Source organism: Gorilla gorilla, chromosome 14 (genome assembly GCF_029281585.2).
Source record: "Gorilla gorilla gorilla isolate KB3781 chromosome 14, NHGRI_mGorGor1-v2.1_pri, whole genome shotgun sequence".
Classification (NCBI taxonomy): Eukaryota; Metazoa; Chordata; class Mammalia; order Primates; family Hominidae; genus Gorilla; species Gorilla gorilla.
The window spans coordinates 31,410,724-31,434,308 of NC_073238.2; the positions used below are offsets into that span (position 1 = coordinate 31,410,724).

Here is a 23,585-nt window from a genome sequence, read left to right on the forward strand (position 1 = left end):
GCAGAGAAATAAAATGAAGGCAATACAGTTCACTTAATAATCTCATAAATTAGAACATATTACCCCCGTGACTCTTGCATAGCTCCAGACAAATACGTGGAACAGATGAAATGGCTGTTTGCTACCAATATTCTATGTGATGCTTCATTTTTTGATTCCTTGAATAACTACTTAAAACACATTAACCCATTTATGCCAGAGGCTGCAATTTTTTGAATTTTTGCATGAGTGAAAAATCAGACCTTGTCAATGACCCTGAGTAGTAGGGTATAAGTAACTCTCTCATGCTTAGGATTCCAATAATGGAACACCAGGCATAAGTGGGTTAACACAATCATGAAAGCATAGCTATTCAAGTAACTACACGACCGATTTTTTTCCTTATCTCTAAAACATAGTAAGGGACCTGTTGTTTTAAAAATACAACACAGTGAAAGTAGTTTCTTTTTAACTCAGTTTTGGTTTGTTGTCTGGGCATAAAGAAAACAAAAAGAGGAGAAGAAACAAGAATAGAAACATGAAATAAAGGCGGCAGCAAAAAAAAAAATGAACGAGATGATGAAAAGAAGAAAACACAAACTGGAAGAAAGAGAAAAGAACAGGCATGGGAATTAGAAAGCCTATTATGATACCTTTTATCCCCCCCCAATTCATGAAATTTGAAAAAGTCCAAGACTATCACGACAAAAAAGAAGCAAAAAAGTTACACAAATAGTCAACCCCCTGATTTTGTTAAGAATGAGACAATGCTGCCACTCATGCCTGGCTCAGTCACCAGCAGGAGGAGGGCACCCTCCAGAGATTGCTGAAGAAGTGGGAGGACTCCTACTTTCCCTAGGTGTGCCTCCACCACTGTTACTGAGGCCCACAGTACAGCACCCACAGGTTCCTCCCCACCCCAGGTTGGCTGGGCCCTGCAGCACTCCTACTCTCCCTTCCCGGCCCCCAGACTTGCTGCTGCTACCACGACTAGCACCGATGCCAATACAACCACTGTCACCTTCGATACAGCAGTCCGCCCTACAAGGTTCCTACCACCTTGCCCCCGTGGGCATCCTCCTAGCACTCTGGTCGAGCTGCAGTCTCCAACACTGTCAACAATAGCATGAGGTAAACTGCAGAGCCACTACATATGCAGGCTCCAGTGTACCACAGGTGACTCCTCCTCCTCCTCCTCCTCCAGCCTGGCTTGGAGCAGCTAGGCAGGCAAAGCCAGAATAGCCTAGAATGGGATGCAGGGAGTGGTAGCCTTAGTGTCTCACCTTGTCACACTGGCCACTGGGTGGCAGGGACCAGTTTCAGTGAAGGCACTCACACCCACCCGCCAAAGTCCAGCCTCTCCTTCTGGCAAAAGCTGGCCAGAAACTGGGACTTGGGGTGAGTGTAAGTGCCTTCACTGAAACCACCCCCAGCCAAGTGCAGCTGGCCACAAATTGCTGGGCCCACCGGGGCTGACAGAGCAGGAGTAGGAGAAACTCAGACCCAGCCAGCCATCCCCACCCAAGTGCTGGTTCCCATTCCTGACACCTCCACCCTCAGTGCCCTGTCCCCACTGTCCCCCGTGATGCCCACTACTCCCTGCCCAGTAGTCCCAGGTGGTCTCTGCAACACAGAGCATGGGGGCATGGGCCGGGGAACCGCTGTTGGTGTGGGGGCCCTGCCATGTTCGAGAGTGCACGAACAGGAGGAGGTTATCCACTAGAGTCTGGAGTTGGGAAGAGGGGAATGGTCACCAGAAGGAGACCACTGCTGTCACTTGTCACTGCCACCCCTGCAGCCCACCAACGCTGCTAACAGTGTACCCCCGACAGCACCCCTAACCTGCCCCCTGCTGCTGGAGGTGTATCTCCTGGATAGCACACCCAACACACCCCATGCCAGTTTGCAGGCAGTGTAACCCCACTACTCCCCCAAACCACCCCCACCCAGGCAGTGTAGCACTGCATAGTGCCCACCGACCTGACCCAGCCATGGGTGTTGTTGCACTAGATAGTGCCCCAAACCCGTCCCTCACACGCGCCCCGCCAAGGTCAGCGCAGCTCCTGATAGCACGCCCCAAGGGCAGTGCAACACCCAACAACGCCCCTAAACCACCCCCCACTACCAGCATTGGAGCTCCGCATAACCACCCCACCCACCCCCTGCCGCAGCCAGTGCAGCAGAAAATAGTGCCCCTAACCCATCCACCGCCACCGACAGTACACGTTAGCGCACACAACTTGCCTCCCCCAAACACCCCCAACACCGCGGGCAATGTAGCGCCCTGGTAGGCAGCCAACCCGCCCCACCACCAGCAATGCAACCCTGGAGAGTGCCCCCCAACCAGCCCCCTACCACAGGCAGGGCAGCCTCGTGCAGTGAGCCACAATAGGACACCCAACCCCTGCCCCCAGAGACAGGCAGCGCAGCCCCGGATAACTCACCTATGCAATAATATTTCTACCACTCTGGCCAAGCTGTAGTGTCCGACATCACCTCCAACTGCAGTGAGGCGAGCTGCGGCGGCACAAGCTCCAGCCTCCAGCATGTGGTGGTGCCTCTCCCTTCTACTCGTCCTCCTGCCCGACAGGAGAAGCTCCCGCTGCCGGCCGCCCTCCTACCGTTCCGTCGCCACCACCAACCGCAGCAAGTCAGCGCCCCGTGATGCGGCTGCTAGCAGCCCCTTCTCGTAGTTCTCTAAGGCAGACACCGAGCACTGACACCGAAGAGCCTGAAATGAGTTGGCGCCGCCTCAGCATGCTTTATATGCCGAGGTTAAGGCCCACGCAGTTCCTGGACTACATGTTCTGATTGGATGAGAGAAAAACCTTTAGGTCTACTCTGATTGGACTTTATTTTCATGCTGTGATTGGTTGTCTTAAGGCTTGCTCTTATCCAATCAGAACATGATAATAAAGTCCAATCCGAGTAACCCTGGAGGTTCCTTCTCATCCAATCAGAACGTGCAGTCCAGGAATCCTCCTGTATATATAACCTCGGTATATGAATGCTGCTGAAGGGAAGTCAGGCGCTTGCAAGTTCGCGTGTCTTCATGTAGAGCCGCTTACTGCCCGGCTTAGAGAACCAGGAATGGGTTATCAGCGGCTGTGCACTGGATGGTGGGGCCACGACAGCGTGGCTCGCCTGGCTGCAGTTGTTGGTGGCGGCAACGGAGACGGCAGCGCGGCTGGAGTGATAGGAGAAGGAAAATAGTTTTGGGATAGATGGAGGGGGTTAAAGAGGGTGGTTAGGAGTAAAGTGGGTGGTTAGTGCCAAAGGGAAAAGAGGATAGCGAGCAGGAGAAGGCGTTGCAAAAAGACGGTAGGAAAAAGATGGTGGGAAAAAAAATTTGGGGTAGATGGAGGGGGAAAAACAGGGTGGGGAGCGGGAGGGAGGGAAGGTTTTGCAGAAAGACGGCAGTTAAAAAGTTTATGGGTAGATGGAGGGGGAAAAGAGGGTGGCAAGTGGGAGGAGGAAAGAGAGGGTGATAAAGGGGGGAAAGCGGGGGTGAGCAGTAGGGAGAGAAGGTTTTGTGAAAAAAAATGGGGAGAAAGGTTTTGGTTAGACGGGAGAAAAGAGGGTAACAAGTGGGGGAAGGAAAAAGAGGGTAGCTAGCAGGAGGAAGACAAGGTTTTGCAAAAAGATAGCGGCCAGAAAAGAAAGAAGGTGGAGAAAGAAAAGACGGTGGGTAAAAAGTGGGTAGATGGAGCGGGGAAAGAGGGTTGGGAAAAAAGGGAAGATAGTTTGGAGTAGATGGAGGGCAAAAAAGAGAGTGGCAAGCAGGACAGGTCAAAGAAGAGAAAGAGTGGGAACAGGGGATGACTCTGTGAAACGACGGTGGGGAAAATTTGGGGGGATAGATGGAGGGGGAAAAGAGCGAGGTGAGCAGGAGCCGGGGAGAAGGCTTTACGAAAATACGGTGGGGAAAATTTTGGGGGGTAGATGGAGGGGGAAAAGAGGGAGGTGAGCAGGAGTGGGGAGAAGGCTTTGCGAAAAGACGGTGGGGAAATGTTTTTGGGTAGATTGGAGAGGGGAAAGAGGGTGGCAAGGAGGAGCGGAGGGAAAGACGGTGAGGAGAACAGTTTTGGGTAGATGAAGGGGTAAAAGGGTGGTGAGCAGCAAGAGTGGGGAGAAGGCTTTGGGAAAAGACAGGGAGAAATGTTTTTGCTTAGATGAAGGAGCGAAAGAGGGTGATGAGAGTGGGACGGGGAAAAAGAAGGTGGCCAGAGAGAAGGGGAAAAGAAAGTGGGAAAAATCAGTGGGGAAAGTGTGTAGGTAGACAGTTGGGGAAAGGGTGGTGAGCGGGAGAGTAGAGAAGGGTTTGCGAAATGACGGCGGGGAAAAAATGGTGGGGAAAAAGTTTTGGGCTAGATGGAGAAAGAAAAAGGGTAGTGAGTAGGGAGGGGGCCAAAGGCGGTTGGGAAAAGAAGGTGGGGAAGTAAAGGTGGGAGACAAAGGTTTTGGGTAGATTTTTTAAAAATCAGATTATTTGTATTTTTGCATTTGAGTAGTTTGAGTTCTTTATATATTTTGTGTCTTAACCCCTTGGCTGATGCATAGTTTGCAAATGCTTTCTTCCATTCTCTGGGTTGCTTCCTCATTCTACTGATTGCTTCCTCTGCTTTGCAGAAGCTTTTAAGTTTAATGTAATTACATCTTTGGTTTTGTTGCTTGTGCTTTTGACAAGTTTAATGTAATTAAACTTTTGCTTTTGTTGCTTGTGCTTTTGATATCTATTTGAAAATCCCTTGTCCTAACCAATTTCATGAAGCGTTTATCCTGTTTTCTTCTCTAGTACTTTCATAGTTTCAGGTCCTACATTTAAATTTTTATTTTGAGTAGATTTTTGTATATGGTAAGATAACGGCCTAGATGGATTCTTGTACATGTGGCTGTTGGGTTTTCCTAGCACAGTTTATTGAAGAGATTTTCCTTCCTGAATGTGTGTTCTTGGTGCCTTTGTTAAAAATGAGTTGACTGTAAATGCGTGAATTTATTTCTGATTTCTCTATTCTGTTTCATTAGTCTATGTCTCTGTCATTCCTTCATTTCTCTGTCTCTCCCCCACCCATTTTTTTGATAGTCCCATGCTGTTTTGATAGTACCTGGCTTACTATAGGTTTGTAGTATATTTTGAAATCAGGTAGTGTGATGAATCCAGCTTTTCTTTTTATTCCAGATTATTTTGTCTATGTGAGGTATTTTTCATTTCCATGTGAATTTCAGGATTTTTTTTTCTAGTTCTATGAAGAATGTCTTTTGTAATTTAACACGGATTGCATTGATTCTGTAGATCACGTTGGGTGATATAGATATTTTAACAATATTCTTCGGGTGCGTGGACATGGAATATTTTTCCATTTACTTGTGTCTGCTTTAATATCTTTCATCTATGCATTATAGTTTTCATTGTGGGATCTTTTGTCTTTTTGGTGACGTTTATCCCTAGATATCATTTTTTTGGTAATGAAATAGATTTTGTGATTTTTTTCTTAGGTATTTCACTATTGGTGCATGGGTGTGCGCCAGTTTTATATACTGATATTGTATCTTGCAACTTGACTAAATTTATAATTTCTAGTCGGTTTTTTTGTGGAATCTTTAGGGTTCTCTACATATATATGTGTATATATATGTATATATATGTATGTATGTATATATATATACGTGTGTGTATGTATATATGTGTATATATGTATGTGCGTATGTATATATGTGTATATATGTATGTGCGTATGTGTATATCTGTATGTATATATATGATCATGTCCCCTGCAAACAAAGGCAGTTTGACTTCCGTTATTCTAATTTGGATGTCTTTTATTGCGTTCTCCTAATTGCCCTACCTAGGACTTCCAGTACTGTGATGAGTAAAAGTGGTGTAAAAGTAGCCACACTTGTTCCAGGTCTTAGAGGAAGAGCTTTTAACTTTTCCCCATTGATTATGATGTTAGCTGTGGGTTTGTCCCATATGGCCTTTATTGCGCTGAGATACATTGTTTTGTACTCATGTTGTTCAGTTTTTATCATGAAGAAATGTTGATTTTTATTTTTTTCAGCATCTACTGAAAAGATTATATGGTTTTTATTCTTGATTTGCTGAATGTGATGTCACACATGTATTTATTTGTGTTTATCGAATCCTCCTCACATTCCTGGGATGAATCTCACTTGATCATGGCAGATCATCTTTTTATTGTGTTGTCAAATGCAATTTTCAAGTATTTTATTGAGGATTTTTTTGCATCTGTATTCATCAAGGATATTTGCCTGTGGCTTTCTTTTTGTGTTGTGTCCTGGTCTGGTTCTTGAACCAGGGTCATGCTGTCCTCATAGAACAAGTTTCAAAGCCTTCCTTCCTCTTCATTCTTTGGGGAATATTTTGAGTAAAATTGGTATTAGCTCTTTTAAAAATTTTTGGTAGAATTCAGCAGTAAAACCATGATTCTTGTGTTTTTCTTTGACAGAAGACTTTTTATTCCTGCTTTAATTACATTACTCATTATTGGTCTGTTCAGGTTTTTTATTTCTTCGTCATTCTATCTTGTGAATTTGTTGCATGTCCAGAAATTTGTTCATTTCTCCTAGATTTTTCTATTTGTTTTTATATAGGTGTTTTCAATAATCTCTTACAATCCTTCATATATCTGTGTTATCAGTTGTAATGTCTCCTTTTTCATCTATGATTTTATTTTCTTTTTCTTTCCAGTTAAAACTTGTCAATTTTGATTTTTAAAAACAATCCCAGCTCTTTATGCCATTGGTTTTTGGTATTTTTTTGTTTCTATTTTTAAAATTTGTTTTCTAATCTTTATGATATTTTTTCTACTAATTTTAGCATTTTATTTTTCTTGTTTTTCTCATTGGTTGAGGTGTACTGTCAGGTTGACTGTTTGAGATCTTTCTACTTTTCTGTTGTAGGCATTTATAGCTATGCACTTTTCCTCTTACATCTGCCTTTGCTGCATCCCACGGGATTTGTTATGTTGTGTTTCTGTTCTTATTTGTTTCAATAAATTTTTAATTTCCTTTTTATTTTTTTCATTTATTTATTGGTTGTTCATGAGCATGTATTTTAATTTCCATATATTTGTATAGTTTTTAAAGTTCCTCCTGTTACTGATTTCTAGTACTATTCCACTGTGGTCAGAAAGGATGCTTGATATGATTTCAGTTTTTAAAAATGGGCTATGACTTGTTTTTTGGCCTAACACATAGTCTTTCCTGGAGAATAATCCATGTGCTACTCAGTGGAATGTGCATTGTGCAGTTGCAGAGTGGAACGCTGTTTAAATGTTAGGTCCATTCGGTATAGATTACAGTTTAACTGATGATGTCTTGTTGCCTGGATGATCTATCCATTGATGATAGTGGAGTGTTGATTATAGTGGAGTGTTGAGGTACTCTATTACTGTATTGCAGTCCATCTGTCCTTTAAGGTCTGTTAATATTTGCTTCTGTGTTCAGCTGCTTGAGTGCTGGTTGCATATGCACTTATAATTGTTATGCTGCTGTTTACTTCTTTCTCATGATGTAATTATCTTCATTTTTTCCTCTTTTGACTGACAGCCTATTTTATCTAAGTATAGCTATTCCTGCTTTTTTGTTTCCATCCCTTCACTTTCAGTCTATGTACGTCTTTATAGGTGAACTGAGTTTCTTGTAGGCAGTATATAATTGGGTCTTGTTTTTTAATCCATTCAGCCACTCAGTCTTAATTGGAGAATTTAATTCATTTATATTCAAGGTTATTGCTAACAGGTAAAAACATACTACTGCCATTTTTTGCTTGTTTTTGGGTTGTTTTGCTACTCTTTTTGCTTTTCTTTCTCGCTTCCTTCTTCTTTCTCTTCTCTCTGATCTTTCTTTTTTTCTTCCTTTCTTTTCTTTCCTCCTTCCCTTCCTTCCTGTATTTATTTGTAGTGAGGTAATTTTTTCAGGTAGTATGTTTTAATTCCTTGCTTTTAATTTTTAGGGTGTCTATTATTGATTTTTGTTTTCTGGTTACCATGAGGCTAAACAACATAATTATAATCAGTTATTTTAAACTGAAGAAAACTTAACTTTGATTGGTCTCAGCTACTCAGGAGGCTCAGGTGGGAGGATTGCTTGACCCTGGGAGGCCGAGGTTGCAGTGAGTTGAGATTGCACCACTGCACACTCCAGCCTGGGTGACTGACAGGGTGAGTCCTCACCACACTAAATAAATAAATAAATAAATAAATAAATAAATAAATAAATAAATAATGCAATTGCTTATATTGAATTCTGATTGTAAATTTTGAGATGGTGATTGATAAGGTATAAAGAATAAAGTGAAAATCATTCATAATCTCATTACCCAAAGACAACTACTCCTAATGTTTTGGTACATATGCTTCCTAATTCGTAACCACCTCTGTCACATACACACAAATGCACACATACAATAGATACATTTTACACACAGATATAATTTTATTGTAGCATTTTAAGAAAAACGGCTTTGTAATTTTTTATTTAAAAATATTGTGAATATCTTTTGTGAATTATATTCACACAAAATATTATACATCATAGGCCGGGCGCGGTGGCTCATGCCTGTAATCCCAGCACTTTGGGAGCCCGAGGTGGGCGGATCATGAGGTCAGGAGATTGAGACCATCCTGGCTAACACGGTAAAAAGCCATCTCCACTGAAAAAAAATACAAAAAAATTAGCCTGGCATGGTGGCACACACCTGTAGTCCCAGCTACTCAGGAGGCTGAGGCAGGAGAATCGCTTGAACCTGGGAGGTGGAGGTTGCAGTGAGCTGAGATCGTGCCACTGCACTCCAGACTGGGTGACAGAGCAAGACTCTGTCTCAAAAAAAAAAAAATCATACATCTTACTTTTAAGATTGTGGTTTCTACTCTTTGGGGTGGCAGGTACACTTCTTGCTAAAATGAATTGTCTCAGTATCTTTGATTTTCCTTCTCTCCCCTTGGCTATTGCTTTCAGAAGGGGGGCCTGGATCTCCCTCCTGTTTGCTTGGGGACAAACACATAGTATCATGGGGTTATGAAAACTTGTTGCCTGCCCCAGATAGCAGCACTGGCTCCAGTTCTGAAAATCAAGGTAATGTAAGAGTTTTTGCCCTCTGATTAATACTAAGATGTAAATAAATTGGTTTTAGATCACTGTAACAAATGATTTAGTTGTAACTCTGTGTGTTTTAGATCATTGTAGCAAATGTTGTAGATGGAACTCTGTGTTCCTTTTAATTAAGAGCTAGGATTTCTATACAGTATGTTCATTGTCTGCTTTATCAGTAAAAGTATAGTAGAGACGGGGTTTCACCATGTTTGCCAGGCTGGTCTTGAACTCCTGACCTCAGGTGATTCACTCTCCTTTGCCTCCCAAAGTGCTGGGATTACAGGTGTGAGCCACCGCACCTGGCCGTCACCTTACTTAGGTGGAGTCTTGTGTGAAACACACCATAGAACTCACGTTCACTTACAGCTGGGGGAGGCTCACCTCATTGTGTGACAAGATTGGAGCTGTCTGCCACACCTCCCTGTGTATCTCCGCATGTCCTCAGGTCTGCTGGGGGGCTCCCTTGTCCTGATCTCTTATGCAGAGGAAGGACATGGCATGTGTTGAGAGCCAGCCTGGTGGTGGTATGTAGTGACTGCCCAGCCAGTGGAAGCTGCTGCTGTTGCCTCTTCGGACCATCCCTTCCCTGTCCAGGGCCTTACTTCATGGAAACACCACAGGTGGAGTCCAGCAGGAAAGTGAGAACTGCTCTTTTCCTTCCTTTTTTTTTTTTTTGATACAGAGTCTCACTCTGTTGCCCAGGCTGGAGTGCGGTGGCGCTGTCTCGGCTCACTGCAACCCCTACCTCCTGGGTTCAAGTGATTCTTTTGCCTCAGCCTCCCAAGGAGCTGGGATTACAGGCGCCCACCACCATGTCTGGCCAATTTTTGTATTTTTAGTAGAGGCAGGGTTTCAGCATGTTGTCCAGGCTGGTCTCGAACTCCTGGCCTCAAAAGATCCGCCCACCTCAGCCTCCCAAAGTGCTGGGATTACAGGCATGAACCATCGTGCCCAGCCAAGAACTTCCCTTTTTTTAAAATATGACACAGAGTCTTGTTCTGTCACCCAGGCTGGAGTGCAGTGGCGTGATCTCGGCTCACTGCAACCTGCACCTCCCGGGCTCAAGCGATTCTCCTGCCTTAACCTCCAAATATCATAGTATCATGAGGTTATGAAGACATGTTGCCTGCGCCAGATAGCAATACTGGCTGTAGTTCTAAAAATAAAGGTAATGTAAGAGTTTTTGTCCTGTGATTAAATTAAGACATAAATAAAATGGTTTTAGATCATCGTAGCAAATGATTTAGATAAAACTGCATTTTAGATCATTGTAGCCAATGATTTAGATATAACTCTGTGTGTACCTTTTAGTTAAGAATTCAAGATTTCTGTACAGTACGTTCATTGTCTGCTTTATCTGTAAAGCATAAAAGCTGATACTGGGTGAGGTAAGAAAATGGATGCGGTTTTACCATCACAAGGAAAAGATATTATCTGTACAGTCTTGCCAAGGAGGCATGGACTACTTAAATTGGCTTCTGGATTTCAGTTTGGGTATGATAGCCTTAAGTTGCATTTTTTGGTTACTGCTTAATATTTATTTTAGTAACTGACTGTGTGTGTTTAGTAATTGATTGTGTTAATGAACCCTCCTGTCCTAAAAGCAAAAATGAAGAGGTTCAAGGGAGCATGAATTGTTAACATCTCCTTTAAACAAATAGGCTAGGTTAAAAATTTTTTACAGAGCTTTACAGTATTACATGTCAGTTTATTACAGTATTACATGTCAACAAAAATGGCAGAAGCTCTCTCAACTGACTTGCCAGATGGATTAGATCTCTCCATTCACTCAATAAAATGTCCAAGATTTCATACTATATTTTCAATTAAAGAGGAGTTTCAGACTTTATGTTGCTCCAATGTATGGACACCTACTCTCTTGTACTTTATATCCAAATTTGTAGATCTATTTGAAGAATTCAGAGAATCTATGGAAGATGGCTCAGCTTGCTGTGAAGCAAAGAAACCAGGGACCTTCTCCAGAACCTCTGAAGTTGATGTTAGGTCCAGCTAATGTTTGTCCTCTAAAAAGAGTAAGTATCTAAAGCCCAAACAACTGGCGTGGCTTTCTTTTGTTAAATCCAGTTAATAACCATTCAGATCTTAGAGGAGATTATAGATATTTAAATACATGTCAGTTAACCAGGATTCTATGTAAACCATATTCAGATCCCTTTAATTGAAACATCTTAATAGCTGCTTTTATATTTATGGTGTGTAAGTCTGTTTAGTCCATCAATAGATTGTTTTGTTATCTTTTTTTTAGAAGTGGAATTCTCTCTCAGTTATACTAGTGCTTGATATTCCAGTAGCTACACTAAAGAATGTGGAAAAAAAGAGATGAGTCTTTCTGATTGAATAGAAGTGGATCATTTCCACTAGAACAGCTTCAAAGCTTCCCCCAACTTTTACAGAACATCCATTGCTTAGAGGTGTGTGACTGGACCATGTGCTTCTTTGCATTTTCTATTTGAACTTCCTTCATGGCCTTTTTGTTTTTGTTTTTTTGAGACAGGGTCTTAACTCTGTCACCCAGGCCATGGCACATTCATGACTCACTGCTGCCGTGAACTCCTGGGCTTATGTGATCCTTCCACCTCAGCCTTCCAAGTACCTGGGACTATAGATGTGCACCAGCACACCTGGCTAATTTTTTAAAAAATTTATATCAGGCTGGGTACGGTGGCTCACACTGATAATCCCAACACTTTGGGAGGCCAAGGCAGGTGGATCACTTGAGATCAGAGGTTTGAGACCAGCCTGGTCAACATGATGAAATCACATCTCTACCCAAAAATACAAAAATTAGGCGGGCATGGTGGTGCATGCCTGTAGTCCCAGCTACTCAGGAGACTGAGGCACGAGAATTGCCTGAACTTTGGAGGCAGAGGTTGCAGTGAGCCAAGATCTAGCCAGTGCTCTCCAGCCTGGTTGACAGAGTGAGACTCTCTCTCAAAAATAAATATATATATGTATATGTGTATATATATGTGTGTGTGTGTGTGTGTGTGTATGCCTGTGTGTGTGTATACATGTTAAAAATATGTAACGTGTGTGTTACCAACCCAGGCTGGTCTCACACTTCTGGGCTCAAGTGATCCTCCTGCCTCACCCTCCCAAAGTGTTGGAACTATAGGCATGAGCCACTATGCCCAGCCTATTTTTGTTACGTATTTTCTTTATGATGGTTCCCTTATCCACTTTTCAGATACTTAACTGTTGATCAGTTGTTCTGCTGTTGGCAGCTGCCTTCTCAGATGGGCTCCGTGCTAAACAACTCTCTGCTGCTTCACTACATTAACTGTGTCAGAGATGAGCCAGTCTTGCTAAGGTCTTATTAGTGATTGAGTCAAACATTACAAGAAGGTAAGAATTGAGTGAGGCTGAGACAAGATAGTTTACAAATGGGTTTCTTTTGTAAGGGTGCCAAATTCTAGAGAAGAAGAGCCTTCATATGCTGTGATTATGTCTGTGGTAATCATATATTTAGAGCATGAATGTTTCTGCTGTAATTTCAAGGCAGTAGGAAGGGAGGGGGATTTTGTTGAGGAAATGCTACTGGATGGAAACACTGATGGATGGAAACACTGCTGGATGCCACCAAGACTCACCGGGTGCCTCTGCTTTGACGACTATCACAATCCAAGGATTCTTCATCTTTGTATGTCCAGAAACTTGGTATTAGGCCCCCAGAGTCATCCCGTTAATGGTAATGAAACTCAGAGGAGACTAATGTAAAAGCCAGATTGTCAGCTAATTATAAAATTAATTATTTCTGGTAAGCAAAATGCTCATCTCTGCCAACTAGAATATCCCCTCTCTGCTATCAGCATATATGGGAACCAAATTTGTCGTTAGAAGATTTCTCAATTATAGAATTAAAGGAAAGGGCAGTGAGAAGCCTTTCATCCAGGCCATAGTAAAGCCTGAGCATTTCATTCCTCCACTGGTGGGGGGCGGTGGGGAGATGATATTTCTTTTGACCAAACTGAGTGTTTCATTATTGGATAAGATACTCCTGATTCTTCTAGTGATTGAAGTTGCTTTTAGTTGGTTCCAGGCCAATTCTCCTCCTTCTACTCTGAATCTTTTAAACAGAATATGATAGGTTATTAGATTTCCACTTACTAAGTTTCTATCATTCTTACATTATACCCAGCCTACCCTAATTGAAGTTTAGGGTATTCTAAAACTTTCAATTCAGATGTTTATACTTTCTTGGATTACTATGTGATATGAAGCTTACCTTATTCATTATATGTGAATTCTCTCCGTTTATGTTTTCACTATAAGCTTTTCCCTATATTACCAAGTTGTAGAACATACCTGTTGTAGTCTACCTCATGAGTTAGCTAGGATGTATGAGACTAATGGCTTTTTTACTTTCTCACTTATTTGTCACTTAGTGATAATTATATTCTGTGCACTTTTTTATTCTGGTACAGCTGGATGCTTGTATTTACTGTTTCTGCTCTAGAATGTATTTGGTACAAGGTGAATAATTATGAACATGGAAAAGAATTTACCAACTTTCTGGATACTATCATCAGGGCAGAGTCCTTCTTACAAGTAAGATTTCACTTGCTGCTTCCACACTTCACCACTCTTTACTAACATTTATTTAGATACCCATTGAAAACCTTTTTCTTGGCCGGGTGTGGTAGTTCACACCTGTAATCTCAGCACTTTGGAGGCCAAGGCGGGTGGATGGCTTGAGCCCAGGAGTTGAAGACCAGCTTGGGCAACATAGCAAAACCCCATCTCTACAAGGAATACAAAAATTAGCCAGGCATGGTGGCATGCATATGTAGTCCCAGTTACTCAGGAGGATGAGGTAGGATCACTTGAGCTCAGGAGGTCGAGGGTACAGTGACCTGTAATTGTGCCACTGCACTGCAGCCTGGGTGACAGTGAGATCCTGTCTCAAAAACAAAGAAAAAACCATCTTTTTAGTACCTGACACCTTTTGTAAATAATATTTGTTGAATTTGAAACTCATTATAAATAGAGTTGGGGAGAGTTGAGTTGGACTTGAAATAGAGCACTGTTGGATTTGAAGAATATGTTACGTTATGCAAATAAAAGAGAAAAGCATGTAATTTAAGAGAACAAACTGAAGATGTAATTAAATGTATTCAGTTAATTGGATTAGCCAGTAATGTAAATTTCATAGGGTTACTACTTTTGTGCTTATAATCAACAAACATTATTTGAGCATCAGATATATTCCAGCCAATGGACTGATTGGTCTGGGTAACCCTGAGTTGTATTTTAAGCTGCAGCTTAGGTATCAGTACCATCAAGAAACCTTCACTTACTGCCCAGTGTGGGTTAGCTCCTTGTTCTATGTGCTCCCATGGCTCCCTGTGCTTACCTCTATCGTGACACTTGTAGCATCCATTTCTGCACACATGACGAGCTCCCAGCAGGCAGAAACCATATCTAACTATCTAACTCCTCTTCATGTATAGATGTTCAATTTGATTGATAAATGTTTGTGGAGTAATTCCTTTTTTTTTTTTTTTTTTTTTTTGAGACAAGGTCTCGCTCTGTTGCCCAGGCTGGAGTGCACTGGCACAATCGTGGCTTACTGCAGCCTTGACCACCTGGGCTCAATTGATCTCCCCCATCAATCTAGTAGCTAGGACTACAGGTGTGCACCACCACTCCTGGCTAGTCTTTTTTGTCTGTTTTTTTTTCTTTTTTTTTTTTTTTGTAAAACTTGGGGTTTACCATGTTGCCCAGGGTGGTCTCATACTCCTGGGCTTCAGCATTCCTTCTGCCTTGGCCTCCCAAAAGTGCCGAGATTACTGGCGTGAGCCACCACACCCAGCCCAAGTATTAGGGATTTTGTGTGAAACCATTTAATTGGAAGCTTGGGTGCAGACGATGGTAGTGAGGATAACAATTTAGGTTGACGTTTATGTTTCCTACTTGGGAAGATGGATGGCATTCACTGAGAAAAGAAATACAGGAGGAGCAGGCTTGGAAGGAAAAATGTTTCACTTAAGAGATGCCTATGGGACATCAAAGCGGTCATACCCAGTACGCAGTAAAATAATGAGTCTAAAGCTCAAGAATGAGATTTGGGCTGGAGATAAAGATTTAGGATCCCTCATGTTAAAAGCGGTGGTTTTAGCTATGATGTGGGTGGTTTTAGCTATGATGTGGATGAGATTGTCCAGAGGATTCATATCATGAAAGCAGGTCTTAGGACAGAGTCCTGGTGCATGTCACTTTATAAGGCTTGGGTGATAAAGGAAGAAAGGGAAGCCCCAGATCTTCACTCTGGTGGAAATACAAGCAACCTAGACATTTGAGCCTCTAAAGATGGAGCTGCTCAGAGTTGGGATTTGGCCTAACGCCCTAATGAAATTCTAGCCCTATTACATAACATTGTACACATTTTGACTGTTCAAATTACTGCATGTACCCCAAGATATTAAATTTTATTTTAAAAATTCTGTAACTTTTAACCTTCTTTCCAATTGATGAAGTTTTTTGGTATTTGAGAACTATATTGATAAAGCTGGTAATGCATGCAAATACTAATCGTCTTTTTTCTGAGGAAGTCTGGCATCTAAAGCTTTTATTATATTGATGACAAAAAATTAGTCTAAGAGTGAAGCCACTATAGCACAAAATAAACTAGTTGTTTAGAGTATAATTTTATGACTGAAGAGTTCCATACAAGGATTTACTGTTCACTTGTGTTACAGGAGGGGTTTCATTCCTGTGAAGCATTCCTGTATAAGAGCCTTCCTCTCTGGGACGGCCTCTGTTGTCGGTCACAGTTCCTTCAGCTTGTGAGATGGATTCCTTTTAGTAGCTACTCTGGTATGTATCATGAAAATTTGAAGTCATTTAATTCAATGTACTGTGATTGAAAGGATTTTGATATATATTTTTTAATTCCTAGAGGTGAAACCACTTCTTTCTGATCGTCCAGCACAGCCCTTCTTTACATCAGCCATTTATTTCAAGGTAACAAAAACTTTAGATTTAACCACTGTTGCTAGTGGTACACAATTCCAAACTGACATTTGAATCAAAGTATAAATGAATAGTATTTTTAAAGTCTATTGAAGTATTTTCACATTTTCAGTGTGTTTTGTTTGGGCCTGGTCAGTTATACCTATCAGCAAACAACTTATTTTCACCAAAGAATTTTGCATGGGAAAGGCCCCACAAATCCACAGTAATGTTGTTATATTTGTTTTGGAATGTTAATTTTTCAATATCTGTCCTTACTGATTTATCATTTTCCATACAGTTGCAAACATAGTGGACATAAATTAAGAAATCAAAATACATAATTAACATTGCATAATAATTTTCATGTTTCCACATAGTCATCATAATGTTATTACGGCACCATAGTCCTTAGTACCATAATTTATTTAGTAATTTATTATTATTTCTCTCTCTCTCTTTAGAGACAGGATCTTGCTCTGTTGCCCAGGCTGGAGTGCAGTGGCTTGATCATAGCTAACTGTAACCTTGAACTCCTGGGCTCAAGGGATTCTCCCACCTCAGCCTCCCAAGTAGCTGTGACTACAGGCGTGTGCCACCAAACCTGGCTAACTTTTAAATTTTTTGTAGAGACAAGATCTCAACTGTGTTGCCCAGGCTGGTCTGGAACTTCTGGCTTCAAATGATCCTCCCACCTCAGCCTCCCAAAGTGTTGGGATTACAGGCGTGAGCCACTATACCTGGCCTCTATTATTATTTCTAATTTCTTTTGTCAGAATAGATAGCAGTCTCGAGCATCTTCATAATACAGAATTTTTTAAAACTTCTCTTGGCATACATTTATAAGAGTGAGATTACTGGACGAAAAGGTACTGTTCCTTAGCTAATGGGATGTACATTGCAAGTTCTTGGAAAGAAGGAGGATGCAGTGGATGGAGTGCTTAAATAACAAGAGTCTGGCAGCCATGAGGAAAGCATTGGGGCTTGGGAGATGATACTAGAATGAGGGAGACTAGTGAGGAGGATAAAGTGGCCTCAAAGATGTGAAGATCCGGTCTAGGATAGTTATAGTGGGATTGGGAAGGAAATGAATAAGTAGGCTATTTTGAAGGAAAACAAAATTGATAGAATATGGTGACTGAAGATAAAGTGTGAAGGACACAAGATGACTTAAAGCTTTCCAACTTGAGATAGTAACTAAAGTAGGGATATTTTGCCTTGAGGAAAAAATACTAAGATTTTCTGGTTCCCTTCCAATATTTGAAGGATTGTCACATAAAAGGAGATCTCCTTATGGCTGCAAGAAAGAGAGGTAGATATAGGGCAGTATCTCATTACAGGTAGAGCAGACTCATGATGGAATAAAGGACTTTTAGCAGTAATATATTTCTTGACAGTGGAGTAGGTCAGGCAGAGGTTTGATGGCTGTCTATTCAGGGTATTTATGTAGAAAAGGTTCACATGTAGGGTAGAGCTGTGTTTCTCAACCTTGTTTTAAAAGAGAAAAAACCAGCTGGGCATGATGGCTCACATCTGTAATCCCAGCACTTTGGGAGGCCAAGGTGGGTGGATCATTTGAGATCAGGAATTTGAGACCAGCCTGGCCAATATGGTGAAACCACATCTCTACTAAAAATAGAAAAATTAGCCAGGCGGTAGTAGCACGCACCTGTAATCTCAGCTACTCTGGAGGCTGAGGCCAGAGACTTGCTTGAGCCTGAGAGGCAGAGGTTGCAGTGAGCTGAGATCATGCCGCTGCAACCCAGTTTGGGTGACGGAGCGAGATCGTGTCTAAAAAAGAAAAAAAAAAGTAAAATCCTATGTCCCCTTATGGTCGTGAATATAAAAACCTCATACCTTTCTTTTTTTGAGACAAAGTTTTGCTCGTCGCCCAGGCTGGAATGCAATGGCACAATCTCCGCTAACTGCAACCTCTGCCTCCTGGGTTCAGTGATTCTTCTGCCTCAGCCTCCCAAGTAGCTGGGATTACAGGTGCCTGCCACCACACCTGGCTAATTTTTGTATTTTTAGTAGAGACGGGGGTTTCACCATGTTGGCCAGGCTGGTCTCGAACTCCTGGCCTCAAGTGATCAGCCTGCCTAGGCCTCTCAAAGTGCTGGTATTACAAGCATAAGCCACCATGCCCAGCCCCTCATATGTTTCTTTAATAAGGCGATAAGGGTAAGGTAGGTGGGAATCAAAGATTTTTTTTTTTTAGATGGGATCTCATTCCATTGCTGAGGCTAGTGTGCAGTGGTATGGTCTGGGCTCACTGCAACCTCTGGTTTCTGAGCTCAAGGGATCCTCCCAGCTTAGCCTCCTGGGTAGCTGGGACAACAGGCATGTGCCACTATGCTTGGCTAATTTTGATATTTTTAGTAGAGACAGGGTTTCGCCATGTAGCCCAGGTTGGTCCCAAACTTCTGGATTCAAGGGATCTGCCCACCTCATCCTTGTGAAGTGCTGGGATTACAGGCATGAGCCACTGTGCCTGGGGAAGATTTTTTTCTTTCTTCTTTTCTTTTCTTTTTTTTTTTTGAGATAGAGTCTCACTCCATCACCCGGGTTGGAGTGTAGTGGTGCTGTCTCAACTCACTGCAACCTCCACCTCCCGGGTTCCAGTGATTCTCCTGCCTCAGCAGGAGGAGCCTGGGATTACAGGTGCGCACCACCATACCCGGCTAATTTTTGTTAATGTTTTTTCGTCTATAAGACCTTTCACCTTTCTTTTTGATTATTTTTAAGCAAAACTCAGCTCCCATTTCAACTGCAAAAAATGGTACCATTATGACAACTAAAAAATTAATGGTACTTTTTCTAAAAAAAAAAAAAGCAGAGTCTCACCCTTGCCCAGGCTGGAATGCAGTGGAGTGATGATAGTTCACTGCAACCTTTGCCTCACGGGTTCAAACAATTCTCCTGTCTCAGGCTTCTGAGTAGCTGGCACTACAGGCACATGCCTCCATGCCCAGCTAATTTTTGTGTTTTTATGAGAGACAGGGTTTCACCATGTTGGCCAGGCTGGTCTTGAACTTGTGACCTCCAATGATCCACCCACCTTGGCCTCTCAAAGTGCTGGGATTACAGGCGTGAGCCACCGTGCCAGCCAGTAGTTCTTAATATCTTCAAATATCTAACCAATGTTCAAATTCCCCTTAGCTTCAGTTATAAATAGCTGGTGGTTAGCTTAATTAAAAGATGAGGCCAGACTCATTTTTCTATATTTTCTTATCCCTATAGCGATCTCCTGCGTTGGTAGGAGAATAGAGAACAGAAGCTTCTTAAGGCCCGAAAAATTGTTTTTAATTCTTCATATTCATTATTACACTGTTTCCATATACAGCTGATCACTTTTAGAAGGAAATGGAGCGTTAGTGGGTAGTAAACATCTTGTAAAGCTGTGCTTCCCAAAATAGGGTCCTTGGATCATCAGCATAACCTGGAAACTTGTTAGAGATGCAAATCTCAGGTCTTGCTCTAGACCTACTGAATTAAATTCTGGAGTTGGGGCTCAGTAATCTGTTTTAACACTACCATAATTCTGGTGCAAGCTGAAGTTCGAGAACCACCGTTATAAAGAAACTCAAGTGTTTAATCTCTTCTGCCTAAATTACATCAAGAATTGTGGGTTTGAAATTATCCCCCACCCCTGCTTTTTTGGAGATAGGGTCTTTCTCTGTCTCCCAGGAGTACAGCAATGCAGTCTTAGCTCACTGCAGCCTCAACCACCTAGGCTCAAGTGATCCTCCCACCTCAGCCCCTGAGTAGCTGTGACCACAAGCGTGCACCACCACACCTGGCTAATTTTTTTATTTTTGTAGAGACAGGGTCTCACTGTGTTGTCCAGATTGGTCTTGAACTCCTCGGTTCAAGCTATCCTGCCTTGGCCTCCCAAAGTATTGGGATCACAGGCATGAGCCACCACATTCAGCCCGAAATTCCTCTCTTTGACTTGTGGTTCTCCCTAACCTGCATTCCCCTCTGTGGGCTGCTGAGCCTGGACCCGTATTTATTCATTCTCTATTCCCCAGATGAGCAAGAGATTTAACAAAATAGTATGTTTGCATCTGCAGTCTTCGGCCAACTTGCAATGTAAGTCTCTGGTACCCCTGAAATAGCTGCCTTACAATTTCTGTATTCTCTTTCCAAAAATCTCAGGATTCCTCTTATATTAGTGTCATAAGTTAAAGGAGACAATTTAGAAAGGAATTCTGCTTTCTAAAATTCTTAAATAAATGGACATATATGTGGATAATTTTGCTCGTCATATCAATACTTGGCATTATATAGTATAGCTCCAGTTTTCACTAATTCTTTTTATTTAGTAAATATAGGTGTAATGCCGTATTTCTATCATGTGACCATATGCCATGTAGTTATATACCATAAGAAGAGAAGGGTTGAAAACTTCTCAACAGTGGTTCTCGAAGGGGGGGCATTTCTGGTGTCACAGTGACTAGGAAGAGGTCGCAACCATCGTTTAGTATGTGGGAGATGGGGTTGCTCAATGTGCTCCAGTGGGTGGGTAATAAGAGGCAGTCCTGAACACTGAATTGTTTCATCCAAATGCCAAAGAGGCTGCTCTGAGCAATCGTCATTGTTTCAAATTGTTTCAGACGAAGTTGTGAAATGCTGCCAAAAAGTTAAGATACAGTTACACCTGTAATCCCAGCACTTTGGGAGGCCGAGGCCAGCAGATCACTTGAGGTCTGGAGTTTGAGACCAGCCCGGCCAACATGGTGAAACCTTGTCTCTAGTAAAAATACAAAAATTAGCTGGGTGTGGTGGCGCATGCCTGTAATCCCAGCTACTCAGGAGCCTGAGGCATGAGAATTGCTTGAACCCAGGAGAAGGAGGTTGCAATGAGTCGAGATTGTGCCACTGTACTCTAGCCTGGGTGACAGAGTGAGACTCCATCTCAAAAAAAAAAAAAAAAAAAAGATACAGTTTTGCAAATAGCTGGATATGTGTAGATGCTCGCCTATATGAATGGTTTCCTGACTGTTCCTTGATTGCCCTGGCACTGAACTATCCTGGTGGTGGGCAGTAGTAGAGTCATCATCATCTCTGAAACTCTTAGGATTATACATGTTCTTTTCCTTGTGCATAACCATTGTTGAGTACCTAGATAGGAGGGTAAAGCTATGAATTCAAATTTGTAAGTCTTTTCCTAATCCATTTATCATTGGATTGAAGGACGGGTGAGTAGATGGATGGATTGAACTAATACTGATATGTACTCTAAGAGACTCCATCCATTGATCCGGGGAGAATATCAAATAGCTGGATAGCCAGATCTGTTTTTTACTAGAAGAATGAAGCCCAAAATTTTGCTAATTCCCTTTTAGGATTGAAGTGCAAAATTATATATATAGATATATATTCATAAATTTATATAATACATGAATATATCTGTTTTATACTTATGTTTACATAATATATTATATATAATATATATTTACATATTATATAAATATATTTACTTTTATAATACATATATATATATATTTTTTTGAGACGGAGTCTCATTCTGTCACCCAGGCCAGGCTGGAGTGCAGTGGGACAGTCTCGGCTCACTGCAATCTCTGCCTCCCGAGTTCAAGGGATTCTCCTGCCTCAGTCTCTCAAGTAGCTGGGATTACAGGCGTGCACCACCATGCCTGGCTAATTTTTTTATTTTTAGTAGAGATGGGTTTTCACCATGTTGTCCAGGCTGGTCTTAAACTCCTGAACTCAGGTGATCTGCCTGCCTCAGCCTCCCAAAGTGCTGGGATTACAGGCGTGCGCCGCTGTGCCTGGCCAAATTCAAGGGAAAATACATTTAACAGCATTTTAGCTCAGGAATTCAGGCAAAACTGAGTTTTGATTTGTGTACTGTAGATTTCCTTTTTTGTTGCGGTGTTACTGACAGTATAGGAAATGATTCCTAAAGTCATTTTAACATTTATTCCTTTAAACCACTTTTGATTTGGTTGGGATAAATTAGTTCTCTTTTTTTTTTTCTATTTTACTGTACCATTTTGTCCATTTTCACATTTTATTTTTAATTTTTTTTGAGACTGGGTATTGCTTATATTGCCCAGGCTGGAGTGCAGTGGTATGATCTTGGCTCACTGCAACCTCCACCTCCTGAAGCGATTCTCCTGCCTCAGCCTCCCGAGTAGCTGGGATTACAGGTACCCACCACCACACCTGGCTAATTTTTGTATTTTTAGTAGAGACGGGGTTTCACCATGTAGGCCAGGCTGGTCTCAAACTCCTGACTTCAAGTGATCTGCCCACCTCGGCCTCCCAAAGTGCTGGAATTAACCAGTGTGAGCCACTGCACCTGGCCTTAATTTTTTCTTTTTTTTTGAAACAGTCTTGCTCTGTCGCTCAGTCTAGAATGAGGTGGTGCAATCTCACTCACTGCAACCTTTGCCTCCTGGGCTCAAGCGATCCTCCTACCTCAACCTCTTGAGTAGCTGGAACTACAGGCATGCGCCACCACGCCAGCTAATTTTTGTATTTTTGGTGAAGATGAGCTTTTTCCATGTTGCCCAGGCTGGTCTCAAACTCCTGGATTCAAGAGATCTGCCTGCCTTGGCCTCCCTAAGTGCTGGAATTACCGGTGTGAGGCACTGTGCCGGCTCCTGAAATTTTCATGTCACTTTTATGTGAACTTTTCCCCCCTTAACTGTTAATGGAATGCCTATTTTTCTAGTGGTTTGTATATCTCTCACTTGAGAATTTTCATATCTGCTTGGAGCTTAATACTTTATTTATCTGGTATTTACTAGTAGAGTCTGGGTGGTTAGAATGTTCTATGAATTCATTTTAATGGTTCCCTGGAAGGATAAATGTAGTTTTATGATTAATCACTGTGATTTTTTAAAAAGTGAATTATACATTGGAGCACTGATAGTTTTATAACCTTCACCAACTTTTTCCTTTATATTCAGCTTTAGCTTGGAAATTGTGAACACTTTTGCTACTCTGTATCTGAATGTTATGGTTTCTTATTGCAGAGAGACAACGTTGGGTGGATCCATGAACTCTGTGTCTAAACTGCTCCACTGTGTAGGGTGGCTATCCACTACTGCAGTGTGCTTGGAGAGCAACAGTACTTTCTTGATGCACTGTATGTTGGATTTCTATGAGAAGCTCGTACACATTACATTTGGATTTTTGTGAAAGCTGTCCACCTTATTGGCTTATTATTTAAATTTTCTGTGCAAACATTAAGGTGGGCTATGACCTTATTAGCATCATTAAAATAACCTCACATTTTCGAGTTTGTGATTATTTTCTCAATACAGAGTAACTAAGTTTTGTAGACCAAATGAAAAAACAAATCCTTTTTTTCAGGTCCAGGTACCACTGTATTGACTTGTGTTGATACTGGCGCTAGGCAGAAGTCTGTTGTTAGCATTATTTTTTGTTCTTCCCATTCCCAACCTCTGGCAGCCACCAAAAATACCTTGTTGTTTCTTCAGGTCTCCATTTCTACCGTTCAACTGCCTTACTTCTCTTGGTACCTA

General features: G+C 41.9%; 1 protein-coding gene and 1 long non-coding RNA gene across 3 annotated transcripts in view; one reads left to right on the plus strand and one right to left on the minus strand.

Moving 5' to 3' along the window:
• LOC115932675 (uncharacterized) overlaps window positions 1–2,720 on the minus strand; it is a 60,167-nt gene extending 57,447 nt beyond the window's left edge. For both annotated transcript variants that reach the window (XM_063697145.1, XM_055360607.2), the window contains exon 1: window positions 2,424–2,720. The gene's annotated coding sequence lies outside the window, so the exon portion shown is untranslated. The remainder of the gene's footprint in view (window positions 1–2,423) is intronic.
• A 2,905-nt stretch (window positions 2,721–5,625) lies between these two features.
• LOC129526433 (uncharacterized) lies at window positions 5,626–23,335 on the plus strand. The gene is made up of 9 exons (XR_008671111.2): window positions 5,626–8,162; window positions 10,103–10,261; window positions 10,998–11,126; window positions 11,360–11,525; window positions 12,302–12,459; window positions 13,539–13,662; window positions 15,813–15,930; window positions 16,013–16,077; window positions 23,073–23,335. It is a non-coding gene; the product is annotated as an uncharacterized lncRNA (long non-coding RNA).
• Window positions 23,336–23,585: the final 250 nt, after the last annotated feature.